The 21,368-nt window shown below is 50.0% G+C and overlaps 1 protein-coding gene across 1 annotated transcript in view; it reads left to right on the top strand.

The window, feature by feature from the left end:
• Positions 1-1,764: 1,764 nt before the first annotated feature.
• LOC119391205 (mucin-2) overlaps positions 1,765-21,368 on the top strand; it is a 148,351-nt gene continuing 128,747 nt past the window's right edge. The window contains exon 1 of the mRNA XM_049415194.1: positions 1,765-2,291. The gene's annotated coding sequence lies outside the window, so the exon portion shown is untranslated. The remainder of the gene's footprint in view (positions 2,292-21,368) is intronic.

Genomic DNA, 21,368 nt, shown 5'->3' with positions numbered 1-21,368 from the left:
ACGTACAGAAAGTCTAGCCGCATTACTTGGTTCCCGAATACTATTGATATCACAAAGACCTGCTCTTACATGCAACAAAGATGATCCTGCCATTAGGTACGACATGAGTTTGACTTCTGGAATACTGCCAGCCGTGCTTTCCAATCAACGAAGACGCTTTAAATCTTAATTCTTAAGAGAGAGAAAAGGAATATAGAAAAGATAGGGAGGTTAACTAGACTACGTCCAGTTTGCTACCCTACACATGGGAAGGGGAATTAGGGAGTAAACGAGAGAAGGAAGGAGAGAGAGAAGGACAGTCAAATTTCCCAACACACACAGTGCAGGTTTAAAGAGCCTGGTATCAACTAGGTGCCTTATTAGTTTGTATGCAGTGTGCTTCGTGTACGTTGTGTATGTGACGTTCACAATCCATATTATTGCAGTTCTAATTATTTTCATATGGAGGGCAAAGCTAATCGTGCCGTCAGGTAAACCTCTTTGGAATTCATACATGGAGCTTAGTTCTTAGTGCATGTTTGGTTGTGTAGCAGAAGCCATGCCGGATTATGTCATAAGTGTAGCATCTCAATATAGTCGGAGCGTAGGGCATCGGACAGCAGCTATAGGCCAGCGAAAATGACTCGGTGTTGGTAGCGGAGGATGGTCACAAGGGGGTTTTCAAGCCTGGAGTCCACTTGCAGAATGAGTTCCAGCTCTCATTATGATCGCACGTACATAGTATGACATATCCGTTGTAGCAATGAATCACGCTTCCACGCTTCTCTGTTTCTCTGCCACCACATTTGATCTGTGGTTGCCCACACGCTCTTACATCAGTGCGTACTCTCTTGCCAAAGATTTTGAGTACTGGCTGTCAAATCCGTTTGGGTGCATCTGTCAACAGCGTAGTTGTCTTAGGAGCCATTACAAACGTATATGTGTGAGTATAGGTCTAATTCTGAATGAAGTATACATGGGGAGTATTGATATTTGCACATATTTCTCGTCATATTGCTCTGGAGAGAGAAAGAGAGAGAAAGGCAAAGGAAAGATGCAATGGTTAACGAGAAAATATCTCCGGCTGGCTACCCTGTTCTTGGCCAGGGGAAGGCTGTTACGAAAGAATGACGTAAAGAAACAGGAGAAGATTCTATGAAGACACCACAACGTCAATATGTTCTGGGAGCATAACTGTTTTGTAGTAGCCGGATTCCACTGGAAGAACCAGTGTCAGTGTTCTCTAACAATTCTCTCCCGGTCCGACCCGTTTTCAGTATTGATTCCAAGTCGTTCGAAATCAAAGACGGTCGCCGATCATGAGAACGACACCCAGATCACACGCCGAGAAAATCCCGCGCCGGCAACCGGCGTTCTCCGACGCGAACATGCAAGCGCGCGACGAGTCCCTAGGCCTCGATCGCACCATCACCATCCTCCCTCTGATCCGCTCCGACCAGAGTAAGCGCCCTCAGACGCTGCGCCTGCTATTTCGGGCTCGCGAGCGCGCGGCGCGCGCCATCTCTCGGGCGTCCCGTCGTTTCCTCCGGCGCCGGCCACCTCCGGGGGTACACCTGCGCTACAACCGTACTTCGAGCGCGCGCGCGCGCGCGCTCGGGCGCCCTCACCCTCAACCGGTACAACCTCCTCGCTCGCTTTCTTCCGGCGCGTCCAATGGGAAGCTCGCCGGGAGCCCCCCTAATTGCCCCCTGGCGGAATCCGCGGTATTTAAACGTGCAGTCTCCCCCGGACCGATCCCAAAACATCCTCAGCACTGGTCTTCCGCACGGACCCGGCCAGTCGTCCGCAAAACCCCGTGCCGTCGTCGTCCCTGGTGGACCCCACCTCACCCATCCCATCCCACCCACCCCCCCTCTACTTCTCGGCCATATCTCTCTCCTCCGGCCGCGCGAAGGACGTTCCTCGCACGGATGTGACACTTGGACCGCCGCTCCCGAGCCAGCGGTCAGTCGCAACCCAGCGGTCATCCTGACAAGAGCTCGGCCCATCGGCACCCCCACAACCCCGACTTGGCAGCGGGGGGTAGGAATCGGCGTCAAGTGTTTGTGCCCTGGTGCTCTCCGAGACGCGCTTCGAGGTTCTCGTCGTCGTCGTCGTCGGTGGCGGCGGACTTGTGGAGTGACTTGGTGAAAAAAATTATTAGCAGAAACGTCCTGTGACTTGATCACTTGTCACGGGAAGGTGTGCTTCTCTGCAAGGTCGTCGCGCCGCGCTGTGACCCCTAACCCCCCGGGACAAACCGTCGCCCTTGGAAGCTGAACGCCTCCGAAAACGGACGTGGAGTTGACAAGGTAAGCTGACTTTGTCTCAGTGCCTCAGTGTCACCTGTGTTTTATGTAGAGTGATGTGGTTACGTAGCGTTAGCTATTTTTTCAAGGTTGGTGGTTGCCCAGAATGTACCCGCTATTTCTTGCCAAATATTGCGAGGATACCAAACTGAGCGAATTTTCAGCTTGGCATTGTGTTTGAACCAGGCGTTTCTTTCTAGCATTTTGTGAGTGCAGGAAAAGAAATTGTTCGAAAATATTTCTCACGTAGTTTCTACGAATCTGTGATGAATGAAGCTTCAAGCTATTCTCATCGGCTTTCCACTGTGACTGGCTTGGGAATTGTTTCCAAAATCACATTGCCTCGGCTCCACAAGCTTCGTGAAACGTATCCGTGATGCACACATCTGATTCCGACTAAACCTGAAACGCAGAATGAAATATTGTGAGTCAGGCGCCCTGATTCCCGAAGCTTTTTGGTCCGTGAGAGCCCTTTCCCATTCGCCACATATCATCGCTAATTATATGTCTAGCATAAATATTGCGTACTTTTTCTTAATACATTCGCGTGGCTTCAACCAGTCGCTTTTACAAAATTGGCGCGGGTCTCTAACGAAAATACCACGAGCCAGGGGACAAAAGACCCGTATTCACAACAGCGTGTTACGCTAGGATTATTTGTAGCAGAAAGTTTTGGCTGATTGTGAGGCTGTGCATATCATAAACCACGCCGGCTGGGAAAGAGGATTTAGGCCCTGAAATATTTGTGAATTTGGCCCCGAAAAGCTTACGTGTAGACGTGACTCTTTCTTGTTTTACGCATAGGTGCGTACTTGGAGAGCATACTTTGTCTCTTTTAGCTTGTAATCAGCCTGACAAAAAAAAAAAGAAGAAAGTATACTTCATTGAATAAATATTCTGCTTACCTATGCTGTAAAAACGTTTGAGCTCTGTCAACAGTTGAGCTGACGCAATTCGAAAAAAAAAAAAACAGACCCAAAAATTTACTGACAGCGTTTGTTGCCGGTGGCGCCGTCCTCTCCGGTTCACGAAGGGGTCAGCAAGCGACAGGCTTTGCGCGTAGGATGCCTCTGGGAAACCTTGGCACCGTTATGGTTACAGGACGTATGGCGACGCCAAAACGACGTATAGTGGACGCTTCGAGGAAAAGCGAACGTAAAAAAAAGGTCTGGCGAATCGAAACACGTTTCATCGTGCTGTACGTACGAGAGTGGCTTCTGCGGAATAACAATGCAGGCGGTTTCAAACGAAGGTCGGTCCGTCACCTTTACTGAAGCAGCGCTGACTTCGCCAGTCGCAGGACCTACTTAATCAAGGCCGCCAATGAATCAATGTTTTCCACGAAGAAGTTTAAAAAGGATTGCCTAAGGTCGTCGGTCATGCACAGCAGTATGGGGAGCTCCTTGAGGAAGGCGACATTGGTAAAATTTATTACGTAGTTGCAGCTCGTACGTTTAGTGGCATTAAAATAAATCCAGACTAGATCGATCGGGTTGTTGGATTTTTATACGTGTTAAGGTCAACAGTAGCGCTCCAAGTTGAGAGCGTCGTTGCCCTCTGCATGCGTCACGTATAAATTTCGAAACAGTCCGGTCGCTTATTTCGAGGGGTGAAGAAACGATGGTCGATTTCCGCGATACATGCAGTGGTTTGAGCACGCGCTGCTTAAAAAAAAAAGAATGAACGTAGCGAGCTCCTCGGCCGAAATTCTTAATACGTTCATGCAGTACGTTCGTAGAATAGTGAGGCGCATTACCAAGCTGATTGCGCTGCATATGTTCAGTCTGAAAAGTATCATCTCGTGTCCTGGTACAAGATTTTTTTTTCGACTCAGCTACTCTGACTCATTTGCAGCTGTTAATTTTTATTCCTTTGGCATAAAAAGGGTTCTATCGCTTCGGCTGACTTAACAGCAGGATTTCAGGGTCAGATATGTGCTTTTTTAAGTCACGTGGGCAAAATACGTTCTGAGTTATTACCAGAGAACTGAAAATGCAGGGGAATCGAAAAGGTACATTTTCATCTGCATCTTTTATAACGCCGTTTGAGGAGGCATCGAGTCGATTTTCACTAGCGAATGCACTGCCCAAGGTATCATGCAGCTGGCCCTCTCCGACGCAGACTAGTGCAAACGTAAGAGTTCGTCAATTAAACACTATCTCTAGTAGTCAGTCATTCAGACACTCAACGGAAGCGGCGGGTCTGAGCCCGTAACTGTTAAGAGGGCGAAACAGCTAGCAGAATAGAAAGAAGCTCGCATCCAAGCACAAATGAGCGTTGGATAGCGGCAGTCTGAAGGAAAAATAAAACGCCCTAATCCGCGAACACGTGCGAAGACATAGGACATCAGTACGAATTGGTCCAGAGCTCGCTAGCGAACGTCACTGCCCGTTCAGACCCGCGCCGCGAAAACCACCTCGCTTTCTTCGACGCACTGAAACCAGACGCATTAACGCACGCCTGAACGCCGAGACGAGAGGGAGAGAGAACATACGCACCGGCTCGAGGCGAACGTATAGTAGGAGTTACGGAGTATATTGACGGAGGAAACGGAACGAGAAAGGAAAAAGAACCAAGAAATGACTGCACTTCTCCGGCGATTCTTCTTTTGCTACCCCCCGCTCCCCCTCCTGTCTTGTATTTTCGTTTGCCCCATCCCCTCTCATGCGAACTTCCTGCACCGTATTTCATCGCCACTCGGCCAGAATCGACCAACGTACACGCACGCACGCGAAGTTCAGCAGTTGTTTCTGTCTTCTTTCTTCTGAAGAGTCGATATGAAGAACAAAAGGAAGATGAAACGACAGGTCAGGAGAGGAAGCGGCGCACGCGTGCGCGCCTAGTAAGGCAAATAAAGGCGACCTGCCTCGTAAAACACACCCCCGGTGTACAAAAAGAAGAACACCTATTCAAAGGTGCGGTAAGTCCCCCCCCCCCCCCCGTATGTGTGTGTGAGAACCGAAAAAACACGCCAAGCGCAGAAAAACAATATGAAAGTTCGCAGTGCGGGAGGAGTCAGTGACACTGCTGCAACCAAGGCGGCCGGCTGCTCCTCACCGGTGCCGTCCATTGCAAGGGCAGAAGCTGTGCGGTGAAGCTAGACCTGAAGGAAACGATGGAAGCTCTCGATGTTCCTTTTCTTTCTTTTTTCTCCCCTTAGCGTCAGAGCTGCCAGCAAAGCTATATAAAAACAGATGTCAGCTGGCTTTATATACAATGCCGTTGTAAAGATTCCCCTGAGTAGAAAAATGCCACTGGCTAAAAGGAGCTGGCATGAAGAGCTATCAAAATACGTTAACATGTTGAAAGCCCCGACAAGAACCGCCATCCCATGCATGCTGGAAGCGAAGCATCAAATAATCTATTTTTCGATTTCACTCGCTTCACTAAAAAGCTTCATTCAGACTAGTTCAGTTAAGCTAAACCAGTCGGATGAAGCTCGTCCGAATTCGAAATTGCACCCGAAATTTTTCTCACATATGTGCCTAAAATGGGACATCAGAGCTCTGTATGATGTAGCGTGTTGTTATGTAAGTTTGTTCATTGGGCTGCATGCCAGATTGTAAAGGAGCAGAATCCCTTTGTGACCTCTTTAGCGTTCGCTCCAGCATTAACTAAACTACGTAAGGATTCGAGTTATTGGAATACATTATACGTAATGTTTGGTGTCACGTAGCTAAGGAGAGGCAGTTCAACACGGCGTAGCAACTGTACTGCCTGAGATTCAGAATACATACTACGAGGTAAGCTATTCCATTAAAAGCCCGAGGCGTTCCGTGACTCGCTTCACTTCGCAACGTACACCGTGTCGTTTAAGCGTGAGCGAGTAGTAGCTGCTGCTTGTACGGTTCTCGCTTAACTAAGAGTTTAATAAAACAAACCAAAAGGGACGAAACTCACGAAGGGATTGGAAGATACGGTCCATAGTTGGCCCGCTTTAGCTATCACGCTGCAGCCACCGCTTGCTCGTCACACACACACACACACACACACACACACACACACACACACACACACACACACACACACACACACACACACACACACACACACACACACACACACACACACACACACACACACACACACACACACACACACACACACACACACGCACACACACGCACGCACACACACACACACACACACACACACACACACACACACACACACGCACACACACACACACACACACACACACACACACACACACACACACACACACACACACACACACACACACACACACACACACACACACACACAAAAGAATGAAGGGCGAGGACCGACACCTCCGAGGCGTGTACTTTATGCGTGTGGTTCATTTAAGAGCGTCAAGAAGGGCGAAGGACTTCGCCGCGACTTTCACTGACCACGCGCGCTGGCTGCATGGTGGTTGCACAGGACAACCGGGCGCTGCAGCGATTGGGACGGGTGCCAGTTAAGGTAGCGTGACCCGCTAATGAATTGCGTGTTTCTTGGACGCGGCTCCCGATGCTAGCCGGAGATTGCGAGGCAGCTGGGGTAAGGCGATACGATCGACTTCTCTAACTGCAGCCGCGCCATGTGTTACGTAGCATGGGAGTTATAGAAGGAAAAAAAAAGAAAAATGTGGTGAGAGGCCACAAGGTGAGAATGAGTTGCTCGAGGCGTTCGCCTGCGTGTGACGACACGGTGCGAACAGCAATTTACTAATTACGGGAGGACATGCTAATTGACAGGTTAGTGCTATACGCCAAGGCGCCGGCGTTTGACAAATGGTTATGCGTGCCAGACGGGGAGATTCCACACCGGCGCGTGTAGTTTGACGTTTTCTTCCCGGAATATTGTAGGGGAATAACGTGAAATATAGAAATCCGACTTTTGTATTTTTGAAGGGCCTGCTTTCCGTCGTACCCAAGGTCTATGAACGCACGTGCTACAGTAGTAAGCAGACGCTACCGTAGCAATGATCCTTTCTTTTCTATTTTCTTGTGCTTTTTAGTGAAGACAGCGGACATTGATATGCACAGCGATACTCTCTTGTTCCTCAGCATCGCTAACGCTCATGAACTCTTTGCAGAGTTGGCCTTGAATGCCTACGCGAGGCGACTGTTCTACACTAAATGCGAGGTTACTGTAGTTCAGTAACGTTCACCATCCTACTTCGAATAGGTAACGAACTGCGTTTTTTTTTTTTTTTTCGCCTCTTAGCGAAACGTTGCAACAAAATGGTACCACTCTCCCTTTGCTCTCATTATGCAAACGCGATGTTCAGTATACCTCGGTTGTCCATAATTCCGAGTGTACAAAATTTAGTCTGTGTAGGTGTACGTGATTTTATGTACGGCTATAGAGGCGGATGGTTTTTGTCGTTGTTGTTGTTGTTGTTGTTGCTGGTAGTGGAAGAACACAATCAAGAAGAACACCATTATTAACAAAGATCGAGAAACGAGCATTTTCAAAAAAAAAGTTAGCTCACTTGTTCGTATGCAACAGGTGACCACAACCACCCAGCGCAATGGTGTGCTCGCTATCCACTGTACACTACTTACGACGTTTCTACGAGCAATCAGTCTCGTTAGCGATCACGACACTTCAGTGTCTTTCACTAAATGTGTACTTCATTTTCATGTAACTCTGTTCTTATATCTCACATTACGCCTTTTCCAGTTGAGGGTAGCAAACATTTGGAACGTTGTGGTCGCAATCAATTTTTTCGGGTTTTGTCTTCCTAGTTGCTTCACGGTGCAACTGCCATGACCTTGAGTCACATGACCTTGCTTCCAGCTGACATAAGACCCGCGTGGCTGCGACAACGAACGATAGCGCTCCGCAAAACGAGACGCGGTGTAGTGGCAGTTACGTAATGCGTCCACGCTCCATTCGAAGCGAGCAGCGACCTTCCGGTATTCTACCCGCCAGCCGGTCGAACGATACACACTTCACAGAGAGTATAGTCGCGACACAGTCTAGACGCTGCAGCTCTGTGTCTGTATACAGCGTCGCTTCCTGCGCATATGCGTGAGCATCGGGAATCGAGCTCAGAAGGGCGCCGTCCAGTCATTCGGAACCCCCTCCTTGTGATTAGCCCGCGTGGCCGGCAAAAAGGACTCCCAATCCGCGGAGGCATTAACCGCCGGCTCGGCAAAGCTATGCCAGAGGCGTTCGCACGCGCATTGCGTGGTGCAGACTTTAGGAAAAGATAGAAAAGAAGGAAGGCAAAATAAGGGCGAATCATCTTACACAAACGACCCCCCCCCGCCCCCCCGCAACCCTCCCAAGAGAAAAACAAATAAAGAAAAAGAAAGCAAAGCAAAGAGGCCGGGCGCCGCATAACTCCGGATTACTTTACGTTCAGATATACCTCGCCCTTTGTTTCTGTTTCTTTTCTTTCTTTTTTTTTTTTTTTTTGCAACCCGGTGAACTGGTGGTAGATAACGCGATTGCACAGTGCCAACGCCACTTCTTCTTCTTCCTGTGGCTGAGGAGCAATGTCTCCATTTGCGGTCGTCTTTGGCACGGTTCGATTCTCTCGAAGGTTTCTTGATAGTTCTCTTCTTTTTTCTTGGTTTTATCATTCTTCCGGCGCTGTTGTTAATTTTTATTTCTTGTTGGAAGTGCCACGAAGACACGCAACGCTGCGTCTGAAGCCGCAGAACGCGTACCCTAAACCATATATAGAAGAGGCACAGGGTTTACTGAAGCATGGCCGTAATCCAGGTAGGCCGACCGCTCGAATAACCTGTAAGTCAAGTGTGGACCACAGACCTCTCTTTGTTTCTGACAGAGCAGTAAAAATTGGAGATAGAGAGACGAGATAAAAAAAAAAGTCCCAGTGGTCGCATTGCCTGCGGAGTATGTCAGCGTGTCGGATCATAGTGAAACGTTGCCATCGGATTAACGTTGGATTACATTATCTATAGTCGTATATATATCGATGAGCACGCGTAGGTAGTAGAAACGAGGCAACTTCAATCTGGCTATTGACTCTCCGGGTCAATGCTCAGGCAGAGTTCAAATAGTAGTGGGCATGGACCGGCGGTGCCTTTTTTTTTCTGCGCAGCCTTTACCAGACATTTTATGAAATCGATAGATGCAGCACAACATCGAGTTAGCGACTCAGTCTTAAGTTTTCTGCCGGTCGCTTTTTTTTTTTTCACTGCGACGAAGTTTGTCTGTTTAGTTTCTTTCATGGCGCACCAGCCTCATGAAATCTGTCGTGCAAGCTTCCATGCAATCTTTGGCGACTTCGGGACCTGTTGCAGCTTACACAAAATCTTGTGACTGCCTCTGGCATGTTTCCCAAACTGGCAGGTTGAATCACTTAACTTGTTCACGTAGGAACACGAACAGGAAAGCGATATATCTTTCTCAAAAGGATGCGATACCACAGGTGTATGTTGTTACTATGCAGAACATTGGTTATGTACTCTTTCTCGCATCGAAGGTCGGTTCTCCTGTGTTTTCTATCTGTTAGGAACAGCGGTATATAGAGAACCAAGATGACATCGCAATGAAGTCGTTACTCGGCAACTATCAGAATTATAGGCTAGTTGTTCTTATTATGCCTTTATTTTGTTCATTCATGTCAGCAGCTAATGCACACGGCAATGCACGTGCTACTGTACGCTCAGTGGCCCTCTTCAGTTGCCCCTCTCAAGCCAGCCCGCTAGGCGCGAGCCGACGGATGATGACTCACGCGGGCAGCCTCACTTACGTCACGTCCATACAAGAAACACGTCTCAAGTAGGAGAAGACGCGCGTAGCTGTACAATGTCAGCTGCGTAGCAGCCGACGTCTACACACGGCCGTGTAGATTGCGTATAACTCTTTTCACACAGCCACACACAAAACTACATACGCGTTCTCAGCGGGGATATACGAAAGACAGCGACGGCCGACCGTTAATTCAGCATCGGCCAGTTTGCGCCGATGGGGGCTTCAGACAACTATACACTCGCAGGGCAGCGACAGCGAGGTCCTCGGTCGCGCGCAGCGCTCTTGACTGGCGGCCCGCTTACGGGGGCCCGGCGTCGTCAAAGGTCGCTCTCTCCTCCCGTGCGGGCCGCCGCGTTTGCCACTCTTTAAAACCCAGCTGTGCCGTCTCCTCCGCGGGCTTCGTGTGACGAATGGATTCTCCCGTCTGCCTGCCTGCCGATCGACGTCGTCTACAAAGCCGTGTACACGACGACGCCGCTAGAAACGGCGCTCACGCCGAACGGGACGATGTACACGGTGTGGGTGAGAAGAAGCTGGCTCCTTCGCCTGGATTAACGCGCGCCGCCGCCGCCACTTCGCCGGGACGAGCAGCGGGCGATAGCGGAGGAAGAAGAGGCTTTCTTGCTTGCTCGCCGGAATGCTGAATTCCCACTCGTCCCGCCACTGCTTCTGGTAGCGGCGGTGTCGGCCGTTCAGCCTGTTCGTTAGAAGCGTCGAGATCTCTCTTCTTCTTCTTCTTTACCTGTCCCTTCCTCGCGTCTCCTTCGTCTAGCCGTCTTATCCGCGCTCCCCTCTCTTACGTACATGTCCCGCCAAAACGGCGCGAACTGCACTTTATTGTTGCAATTTTGCCTCTGTTTCTGCGACGATAACTTTGGTCGCCGCCATCCTCACTCTCCCGTAGCCCGTCTCCCTCTTCCCCCTTTCGTCTCCTGCGCACCTCGCATAGCGGGTCCATCTCGGCAGCTCAGACTCGTCAGTCAGCATCGTCGTCACGGCCGGGGTCTTCGATAAAACGACAGGAACGCCGCCAACGCGTTCCTCGCCACTGCGATCTTCCTGCTCTTCTTTCTTGCCCCAAGAGATGATAACAAAGGCGCCCATGCAGCCACGCCGCAGGATTTCACGCCCCTGCGTGTCCTGCCAGCTATAGCTGCCTGTTACATAACGGTCTTTCTCGCACCTCCGGCATCTCGGAAAAAGCCCGCAGGCACCTAACGCCCAGGTTTTCTTCTATTCCACTTCTCGTGATTATTATCTTTCTTCCTGTCTCTCTTCTGGAGAGTTATGCTACCAACGCGGAGAAACCTGCGAGGGGCGAGGCTCGCAATAGCGACTCCTGTGCGTGCCGCGCCGACACTTCTGAGAGCGGTCTGGATCTTTCTTCTCCTTACCTTCTTCTCTCTCTCTCTCTCTCTTTCCTTCCTCCTCCTTCTGTCTGTCTCTTCCGATCAGTTCTCTTTCTTTTTGCGTCTCACCTTTTGTTTGCGATTGACTCCAGGCGTAGGACTGCGTGTTTGCGCCCACGCTCGCCGGAAGCTGCAGCTCAGCTTCAAACCTGTTCGCCGAGTACGTACAGTGTTGCCAGCTGAAGTGGTCTGGTATAGGGCAATACACTCCTCCCTCCGTGTGTGTGTGTGTGTGTGGACACAAGGTCTGAATGAGAGTTGGCCTTCTCTTGGAGTAATATTGTTTTGTTTTGTTTTGTAATACAAATACCTTCAGCTAGAGTGCGCGCCGCTTGCACCGTCTTCCTGTGGCAGCGGCGAGTTCCGCGAACTCGTTCACAAAAGGCGGTTCCCGTTCTGTCGGTGCACAGGTGTGAGACCTGAGCTAGGTCATTACACCTGGCCGACGGCTTGTGTTCTTTGATAGGCAATACCCAATCAAGGTCAATACGACGTTCTCGTCTGATCTGGGTGGGACTCGAGTTGCACATGCTGACGTTGACTGCTGAAGTGGCGCAGTTACGTTTGCGTAGTCTATATCACAAAGTGATACCTACACTTCGACCTTCGATTTCCGCCCAGACGTAGGTAACTTGAGTGACCTATACATATATAACTTAAAAAGTGAAGTTGGACATCGAATGCAAGTTTAACAACGATCAGCGTTGCTATGGCCTTTCAACATCAGCGTGTATTCGCAAGGTTTAGTGCAGCGCGATGTTCATGGAATAAAGAAAAGAACGACGACGTCACTTATCAAATGAGGCTTCAGTACGATGGTCGAAATCTCAGACGACAGCTGCCAAACTGAGCAGTTAAAATAAACAGAAAAAATTAAAGCAACTTGGGATTCAAGCAACGCACGTAGTTAACCTTTCGTGCACTACATTTCGCTTCCGCTTTTTGCCATCATGCCTTACTGTGCTGCACCACTCCCTCCTCTGTAACGCAGATTGGAAAATCGGTAACGCGATCACAACCAGAACGCGCGAACCAGCATAAACGAAGCAGCTGGCGAGATCAGAAAGAGGGGTCATCACCGATTTCGCGGGTGACGTAATGACCAGCTGACTCTGGCCCCCCTGTAAACCCGTAACAAAACCAGGGCAGCTAGAGAAGTGCACGGTGCCAAAGGTGCCGTTTTCCCGTCAAGCAGAAAAGAGAACACTCTTTCCGACAGCAACAATCAGCGGTTGTCGAGACGTCCGAACAACATCATCTTTCGAATTCCAGCAAACGGGGCACTTCCTAGTGTGACGTAATCATTATTCCACCCCAAGCGCGAGCTTTTGCGGCGCAAGCCACCGTATACAGAAAGCAACGGGAAGCGAAGCGAATGACATGACTGGTCGCCGACAAATGGGAATTCGTTTCCTCGACGCAATGACACAGTTCACGCACTCAAGCATGCTCCTAGAAGCTCTCGAGAAAGTAGGCAAAGCAACGGACACAGTACAGACCGCACCGGTGGCATGGGTCACTCAAAAACGCCTTGTCTCATCAACAGTGACAGCTCGCCCCCGTCGTGAAGAGGCAACGGGCTCGCAACTTGGCGATGATATCTCATCCCGGTCAGGCATCCGTATGTATACTTACAGTCGCAGGAGTAAAGAAGCGGCGGAGTTGTTCGAAAGTTCCTTTCTGTTTCGTTGTAGTGAATTTCAGACGTGTCTGAAATTGTTACTGCTGCCACGTGTTCCTCCCGCACGCGTCAGCTTGCACTACCGGGCTGACCCTGATTCGTCTGTATGGTCGTGTGTATACATTCGCACGCTCCCACGACGCCTAGCTGTCTTCCATACCACCGGCAGTTTGGTTTCCGTGCAGTGGTAAGAAGAGTAGCAAGCAGGAGCCAATGATGATGTAGCTAGGCTGCGTTGACGATTCGGAGCTGTGACTATTACGATAAAAAGCGAGCAAAATGTGAACATCTTTGAGAAAACGACGGGGGTTCTTGATGGGCACAGGTCCACGTCGCTATCCACTGCCATTCGGTCTGTGTCTACTTGATATTTTCTTTCTTCCATAAAATATTTTATATTTTGTAGAGTTACATATCAGTACTCTGTATCCATGAATCTCCTCCCCGTGTTTCTTTTAACTAATATTCTAAATGTATCTTTCTTATCTTAATTGCTGACTAGTTATCATACCTCCATGCGCTCTGGATCCCAGTGCCTCTGTAATGGGACGATTTCGTCACGCTTGTTGCTGTCAGACCACTTATGTAGGGACGGCGCCAGAGATTAATTGGGGGAGGGGGGGGCTCCAGCTGCGTCACCCCTCCCCCTTTCGCCTGCCCCCCCCCCCCCGCCTTTTTTTGGCCCTCCCAAGAGCAAATATAGACAAAAGGCAAAAAAAAAAACAAGGCATTATTCTCCCACCCCCACCCCACCGCCTATATGAAAAAATCGTGGCGCTGCCCCTGCACTCATGTCACAGGCTAGCTATAACAATATTCTGGTCCGTCCACTGTATGCGTACAAGAATAGGAGTCTTCCAAGACACCTGGTGGCAGTAGTGAGAACATGAGTTTCAAAAAGCCAAGCGATGCTGACGTGCTGCTCTTCCGGCATATCCGTCCAGCTTCGGCAAAACTCGTAGTGACACTACTGCGGAGGCGTTCCACTGATTGCGTATACACATCCAGACTGTTCCACAACAATTTTCGCAGAGAAGTTAGAGAGTATAGCAGGCGTTGGGGAACCGACCTGCGTCGCTTTCCCCACGACATAGGCACGTATTCTGCACGATCTCAGACCCGATCGAGAGAGAGAGGCTGTGTCTTCTACGGCCTTCACAGCAGTCGGCAGCACACCGTTCCGAGACGAAGTATACATTGTAAACACTACGGGGCACATGGCCGCTGCGGCGGTACCGCGGCGCTGCATCCACAGCGCGTGCGCACGCCGGGCTTGAGCGAGATAGAAAGAAGGGAAGAAATAAAGGCGGAGAAGACGCGAATCTCACGCCGCACGCAGTAGAACAAAAGCATCGTGGTGCAGAAGGCCAGGCCACACATAGCTTCTCCTTCCTCGATTGTCTTGGGTGTCGAGACTCGCGGCAGGTCTGCCTGCCTGCCTGCCTTAACGCCCTCTCCGCTTCCCTCGCCGCTGCAGCAACCGCCCCCCCCCTCCCCTCTACGTTAGAGCCTACACCTTCTTCTTCTTTCGCTGACTCTTCTCTCACCGTAGCCGAACCCGTAATACCACGCCGTCGCGCTAAGCTTCTTTTTTTCTCTACCGAAGAGGTCGACCCTTTGAGGTAGGCCGCGCGGAGCGCCGAGGTTGTCTGTGCCCGAAAGAGTCCTCGCACACTTCCTCCCTGAGGACCGACACAACCACAGTTTTTCTTTGCGGTCTGGGGCGCTTTTATACCGGCAATAGGCTAGCTACCTGTCTCCGTGCGTGCGTTCGCCTGCTAATTGCGGCGAGAAGCGGTAAAATTAATTGGCCGCTTGTGCAACTCAGTATAGAGAAGGACCTCCTCCCACTCTGTTCCTCTGCCTTGCAGTCTCTTACAGATATAACCCTCGCTGCACTGCTTGCGCGTGCTGTCATCATCACCGTCGCGAACGACGACATATTGAGTCTCAGCGCGTGCGTGCCGCCGACCTCGCTGCGCTATAAACAATGCAAGAAGATGCTAGTGCACGCGTGGCAGTTCCGTTTCTCTCCCTGCGACGAAGGCTGCGGTGAAAGAGAGAGAGAGGGAGGGGGGAGGGGGAGAGAGAGAGAGACGGAGAGAAACGGACGGCGTGGCCTCTTCGTTTTGCCTCGTTAATGCCTCGCTGTGTAAACGTGCGCACAACCGTGAATAGTTTCTGGCCCGCGCGCGCGTGTGCGTGCATTTATATACGTTGGATGCGCACCTGCTGTCCGTCGTGTCTCCTAAGGACGGGTCGAGGCTATAATGCGCCCACTCGTATCTTCGCTGTGGCGTCGTCCACTCCGCTGCACCCTCCCCCTCCCTCCCCGAACACAGACACACACAATTATACTTATGTTCAGCACGTGTCCAGTGGGACTGTGAATAGAAACGTCGAAGATGTTTAACCCTAATGAGCTCGCGGGGTCACGCGAATGACTAAACTGAGAGCGATGTGAGCCTACGATACGGAGTAGAAATTAGTGGCTCCTTTCATATCCTTCGCCAAGAATCGTCGAGACGTTCCTTCGCTTTCCGGCGCATGTTTGGCGAACGAACGCTAATTCATGCTTAATGAAACGAAACCCTTTGTAGCAGTCGATGAGCCTATAGCGAAGCGCAAACGTGGAGTGGATTGTCTGAACCGGTGCTTTATATGAATACATCGTTGTATACGTGTACTGCTTGATCAATGGCCATGCCTTCTTTTCTTCGAAAGGCCTTGTTCCTCAACGTTGTCAGGATTTTATTTTATACCTTAATGAGTGTTTGCACACACTTTGTTCTGAACACTTTTTAATATAACAAGAGTACAGGTATCTTGGGATCGTGTTTCTTTCGCTCCTGTGGTACGCGTAATAGTGAAATCGGTCTCATTGGCGGCTAAAACCACGAATGCATGAGCTTCTGCTAAGCGCAAGCGTACGGGCGTGAGAAAGCCCAAGTCCTCTCATTAAGGTTAAATTTGTCCAGACAGTGTTCTAAATTTCATTTTCTTGCTCAATAAACCCACATAGGATGTAAACCTTACTCAAATCTGAGCACGTAGCACAATGGAGTACAGCGAGCATTAGACGGAGACGCTCTTGCCGCTCCGTGACGCCTCTGAACGCCGTAACGACTCCCATCACAACGAACCTAACGGCAAAGAACAAGCGGCCCGCGTGACCGCAGGAGCCCGTGCGGCGCGTTATAGAGAATACCGCACACAGTGAGGCTGGACGCCGCATGATACGAATGTCAAGTGCCTCTTTGAAGCAACAGTGCTCTTTCTCTTTCTCTCACTTTCCTTTATTTTGCGATCTCGGTAGCTCAGGACACGAAATGAGGGGCGGGGGGGGCAGAAGTTAGGAGGTGTCACCGCACTCACGAAGCTCGCGGGAGGAAGACGAGATGAATAAAGCGAGACGTAAAGTCGAAAGATAAGACGAAAGCGAAGCCAAGGAAGATACGAGCCGGTTGTGGCACGCACGACTCCCGCGGAGGAGTCGCCAGCAGGAGCCGCGCGAGACGGCGTGTGTTGTGACGCGGTCGCCTATTGTTTTGTTTATATTTTCTGGGGCATTTTTGCGTGTGCTCGTGAAAAGGAGGGGTGGCTGTCTCGAAAAGAGCATAGAAAAGGACAACACAAACGTGATCCAGCCGCCACTCCTTATGCCTGGGCACGGCGGCGGCCTGTCTGTCTTGTGACCCGGTCTGCCGCTTGCGCGGTAGCCGAGCCAAAGGCCTGACCGTTGCGTCCGTGACGAGGGAGGGGGGCCGTGACTCCTCTGCTCACCGCTTCCTATAGACGCGTGAGTTGGCCGCGCTTGATGCTGCCGCCATTTTGAACGACGCGGCGATGTTAACTCGATGGAACCGTTCTCGCTTTTCAGCCATCCTCGAGTGTGGTGTGAAATTTTGCGCGTCGCTACGAGGAAACTTGAAGATTGTTGCCGAAGAATCACGATGCGAGACGGTGGTTCCAAATACGGAAATTGAGACGTACCATGTTTAGAATGCAATGTTCTTGTACTGTGGTCGAATTTTGCGCACAGCTCCCACATCGTCCTAGTATTTGTAGCAAACAAAATGAATGCATTCTATATTTGTCAGAGCGTGCTAGGAGATGGAAATTTACTAGAAAAACAACAGTAGTAACAATGACCGCGCACGTGTCGGCTTGCGTGCGTTCATAATATCTTTATTAAATATTTTTATTACTGCGCCAGAATGTTTTTTTTTTTTTTTGCAGTCGCCGTATTTTCACCTTTACCGCTCAAAATATTTTGCATTTGACTGCATAGTGCCGTCACTGATGTGAGGTGGCTGGACAGTGTGCTACGCGACAAATACGAACCAGTTCTAGCAAAGTGAGCTCGACTTGGAGTTTTCTCTACAGCCGCTTCCGTATCAGAAAGAATATGATGAGAGAAATAATGAAAGTGAGTGAGTGAGTGAGTGAGTGAGTGAGTGAGTGAGTGAGTGAGTGAGTGAGTGAGTGAGTGAGTGAGTGAGTGAGTGAGTGAGTGAGTGAGTGAGTGAGTGAGTGAGTGAGTGAGTGAGTGAGTGAGTGAGTGAGTGAGTGAGTGAGTGAGTGAGTGAGTGAGTGAGTGAGTGAGTGAGTGCACACAGCAGCTTTATTGTACACCACATATGTCCTCGGATGTTTCACTGCCACCAGCTTACTGGGACAGCTACAAGATTTAGCTTGAAGAAAAGCGACTTCTGATTAGTAGGGGCAGTCTACAAACTAACACCGTCATACTCAGCCTTATATCCGGGCAATTAATCTAGAAATGCGCCTGGAATGTAGACATACATTTATGACAGAGACTAAATGTACACATGCATACATTTAGTCCCTGTCATAAATGTATGTGGAATTTTCCGGAACTGCACGTAACAAATACATTGGTGCAAAAAAACAATCTTTCTTTCTTTCTTTCTTTCTTTCTTTCTTTCTTTCTTTCTTTCTTTCTTTCTTTCTTTCTTTCTTTCTTTCTTTCTTTCTTTCTTTCTTTCTTTCTTTCTTTCTTTCTTTCTTTCTTTCTTTCTTTCTTTCTTTCTTTCTTTCTTTCTTTCTTTCTTTCTTTCTTTCTTTCTTTCTTTCTTTCTTTCTTTCTTTCAAGTATGCTCGGCACGGGACACGAATTCAGGCGGGCAGATTAATGCAGGAAGCAGCGAATGACACTTCCGAGCGTCAGCTGTGAGAGGAACGACAACTTTTTGACTTCCTTTATTTCTATTTTTTTTTCGTCGTTGCTGTTATTGTTGTTTTCCGGTTTCTTCAGCAGCCCACGCCTGTCCGCGATTCCATTAACCTAACCTCGCCGGGCCAGACCAGACCAGACTACGCGCGAATGTCGAGCGCCCTGCTTGCTCGCCTCTGAGAGACCCACACATTTAAAAGCCGCAGCAGCAACAGTAGCAGCAACACAAGGAAGAAGCGCTACTCCGCGCAAGCCATCGTCACGCATTGTGTACTTCGTGTCGCGCGCAGCATTCAGCCACTGCCTCCCTGCAACGTTTCTTCTTTTGCTCTTGTTTTTTTCTTGCTTAGTCCCTATGCCCGCCTATTCTTTTTCATCTTTTTTTTCTTTGACAGCGCGCGCTCTTTAGCGATTTTCTTAACGCAGCGTGATTCGTGAGAAGTTTGGACGATACCGCGGAAGGGGGACTGTATACATTCGGAGAAAGCACGCGAACGCGGAAGAGCTAAAGGGTCCCTGAGCGAATCGTGTTCGCGCCACCTACGCCTACTGCAGTTTGCGCTGGAGAACAGAAAAGGCAACGAAAAATGAACGTTACGTACGTCTGGCATGTATTATGTAGTTTAGTCCTGGTGTGCGCTGTGCAGAATACTTGGTGGTGAGACCGAGTTTTCGTGTATAGCAGCGTCGACAAAAAGAAAACAAAAAAATTAGAAAAGACCCATAAACGAGTCAAATAAGTTCGGCATCAACCAAAATTAGAGTTATGATTCAACGTTTTGACTTACATGCGCTTTCAGCCTGAGTTGAGAAGGCAGTAAAATATGCATCTTGGATGCGATGAGATATTTTATTTTTTTCATGTGGCCTAGCTAAGCTCATTTGCAGTCACGTCTACACAATGTGAACGCGCTATGAAGCCAGACGAAGCATAGAAAAATGCTTTTATTCAGAATGAATTGCAGAAATAATGAAAACGAAGACTGAGAGTGAACGAAAATACAGCTTCGGTGCAGGTGGGAGACGAACTTGCTCCTTCCGCTTAGCGAAATCCTTCTTCTCGTAAGCGTCGTGGCGTACATGTCATGTCACATCGTTTTCTGGTCGGTTTGTCACTTGTAAACGTGACTCGCCGTTGACGTCGGCTGATACTCGAACATTACGGCGGAGCAAAGAGAAGTATGGATAGGATTATAGCGGCACATATAAAAATAATCGGTGCTATAAGAAAGTAAACGATTCTTTATAATGGACAAAACTAGATGCGCCGAAACAGAAAGTACTAGAAAGCGACAACAGAAATGAGCGCACGACAAAATGGTCCGACCCTGCTTCATCTATTCCTTGATCTTCGAATTAGTGTATTGAGCAGCTGAGTGCTTTCGTACATATGCACTCTTTCAACTCTCTGTTCTTTAAGCACAGGGTAGGGTAGCAAACCGGACGATCTTATAGTCGACCTCTCTACCTTTATCCTTCTGGCTTTCTCTCTCTCTCTTTCTAAAAAAATCAGCACTAAAGCAGATGCACGTGACATTAAACCCGAACTTGGCAGAAATTCAAGGGAAGTTGGAGGCTTGAAGCTAGAGACGAAAAAGCCTTGAACAGGGGGGTTTCGCTGAAGCCAACATTTCGGCAAGCGGTCTCGTCTTCTTCGAGGTAGCAACTCGTTTGAAGACCACTTGTTGAAACGTCGGCTCCAGCGACAACCCCTGTTCAAGGATTTTTCATATCTTTAGGACCAACTAGGGCGCGCACTCAGGAACGTTGAACGCACGGGGCCAAGCCGCGCGAGTATGCCGACCAGCAAACGTCGGAAGCACTGCAGTGCAGCAAGCTTCGGCGTCCGCGCCCTCCGGTTCCGAGGCGCGTCCGCCTTCCCCGTTCCGTCTGCGGTCACTTCCTAGACGGCTTCGGGGAAGCCTCGCGTCTCCCTCCTCCGCCTATTCTCTCCACCGCGCAGCCTCCGGGGCGACTTTCAACCGGCGCTCTCGCATGGTGGCGGGGAAAGGGACGCGCACTCCATCCTTCACGGTGCCCGGGCGCTCTCGCTGAACTTGACATTGAGGCCGGCGCAGTCCAAGTCGGTCACTCTCCCTCGCCCGCCCGTTTTTTTTTTTTCCAGCGCGCAACCCTTTCCTCGCCGCGTTGACGACAGGCATTCCTCGCCTTCATCTTCCTTCCTTCCTTCCTTCTCGTGTCGCTTCTCTTTTGTTTGTCCTCTTCGTCAACGCCTTATCGCAGCCGTCCGTCGTGTTCCGTTTCCTCTCGACGCGCGCGCGCCTCAAATTGGTTCCGCCTCACTTGCGCGCTGCTTCCGCCCCCGTCCAACGTTGTTGTCGGAAGAGGCTGCTGGCGTCGAGGAGAAGGAGGGAGCGGCCGCCCGTTCTCGGCCCCATCCTCCTTTCTCGTTCCGCCGCGCGTACCTTCTTCGCGTATGTGCACGCGTACTTCCGCGGTGCGGTGCAATTACACATAGGTGCTGTTTTATATGAAAACACCCCCTCTTGCCACCACTCTACCTACCTACCTACCTTCCTTCTTTTCTTTTATAAATCTTTCTTTTTCGTCGACAGGTCGACCAATTTGCACGCACGCGACCGGCGTGCACGCGATGGTCATTTCAGTGCCCACGCTACGCGTGCGATTGTTTCTCCGCGTCCCGACCTCGAGTTTTCGAGGTCTGCGATCCGCGTGAGTGGTGAATAGGGCACACTGAAAGCTCGTCAGCTGTTTTCTTTTTGTCTGTTTCTTTACCACTGACATCTGTGTACTATAAACCATGGCCCGCATTCACAAAACAAAGTGCTTGCGCTAATATCGTTCGTAAGCGCGGATGCCGGACGATGTCGGATGACGTATGGCTGACGTCTGCAGATGTCGGAAGTGTGTGCGTGTGTGTGTGTGTGTGTGTGTGTGCGTGCGTGCGTGTGTGTGCGTGCGTGCGTGTGTGTGTGTGTGCGCGCGCGCATGTCAGACTCACCTGCAGCGAGGTGGTCGCCTAATAGCGAACATTAGCGAAAGGAAAAGATTTGCGATTTTGGACCACACGTTCGCGAGATGGTATGCCCGTCCGGCAGGTATCGGAGATC

The sequence above is a fragment of the Rhipicephalus sanguineus genome, chromosome 4 (genome assembly GCF_013339695.2).
Source record: "Rhipicephalus sanguineus isolate Rsan-2018 chromosome 4, BIME_Rsan_1.4, whole genome shotgun sequence".
Taxonomy (NCBI): Eukaryota; Metazoa; Arthropoda; class Arachnida; order Ixodida; family Ixodidae; genus Rhipicephalus; species Rhipicephalus sanguineus.
The sequence above is the reverse complement of the archived record's forward strand: the minus strand, read 5'-3'. Positions and strand labels throughout refer to the sequence as shown.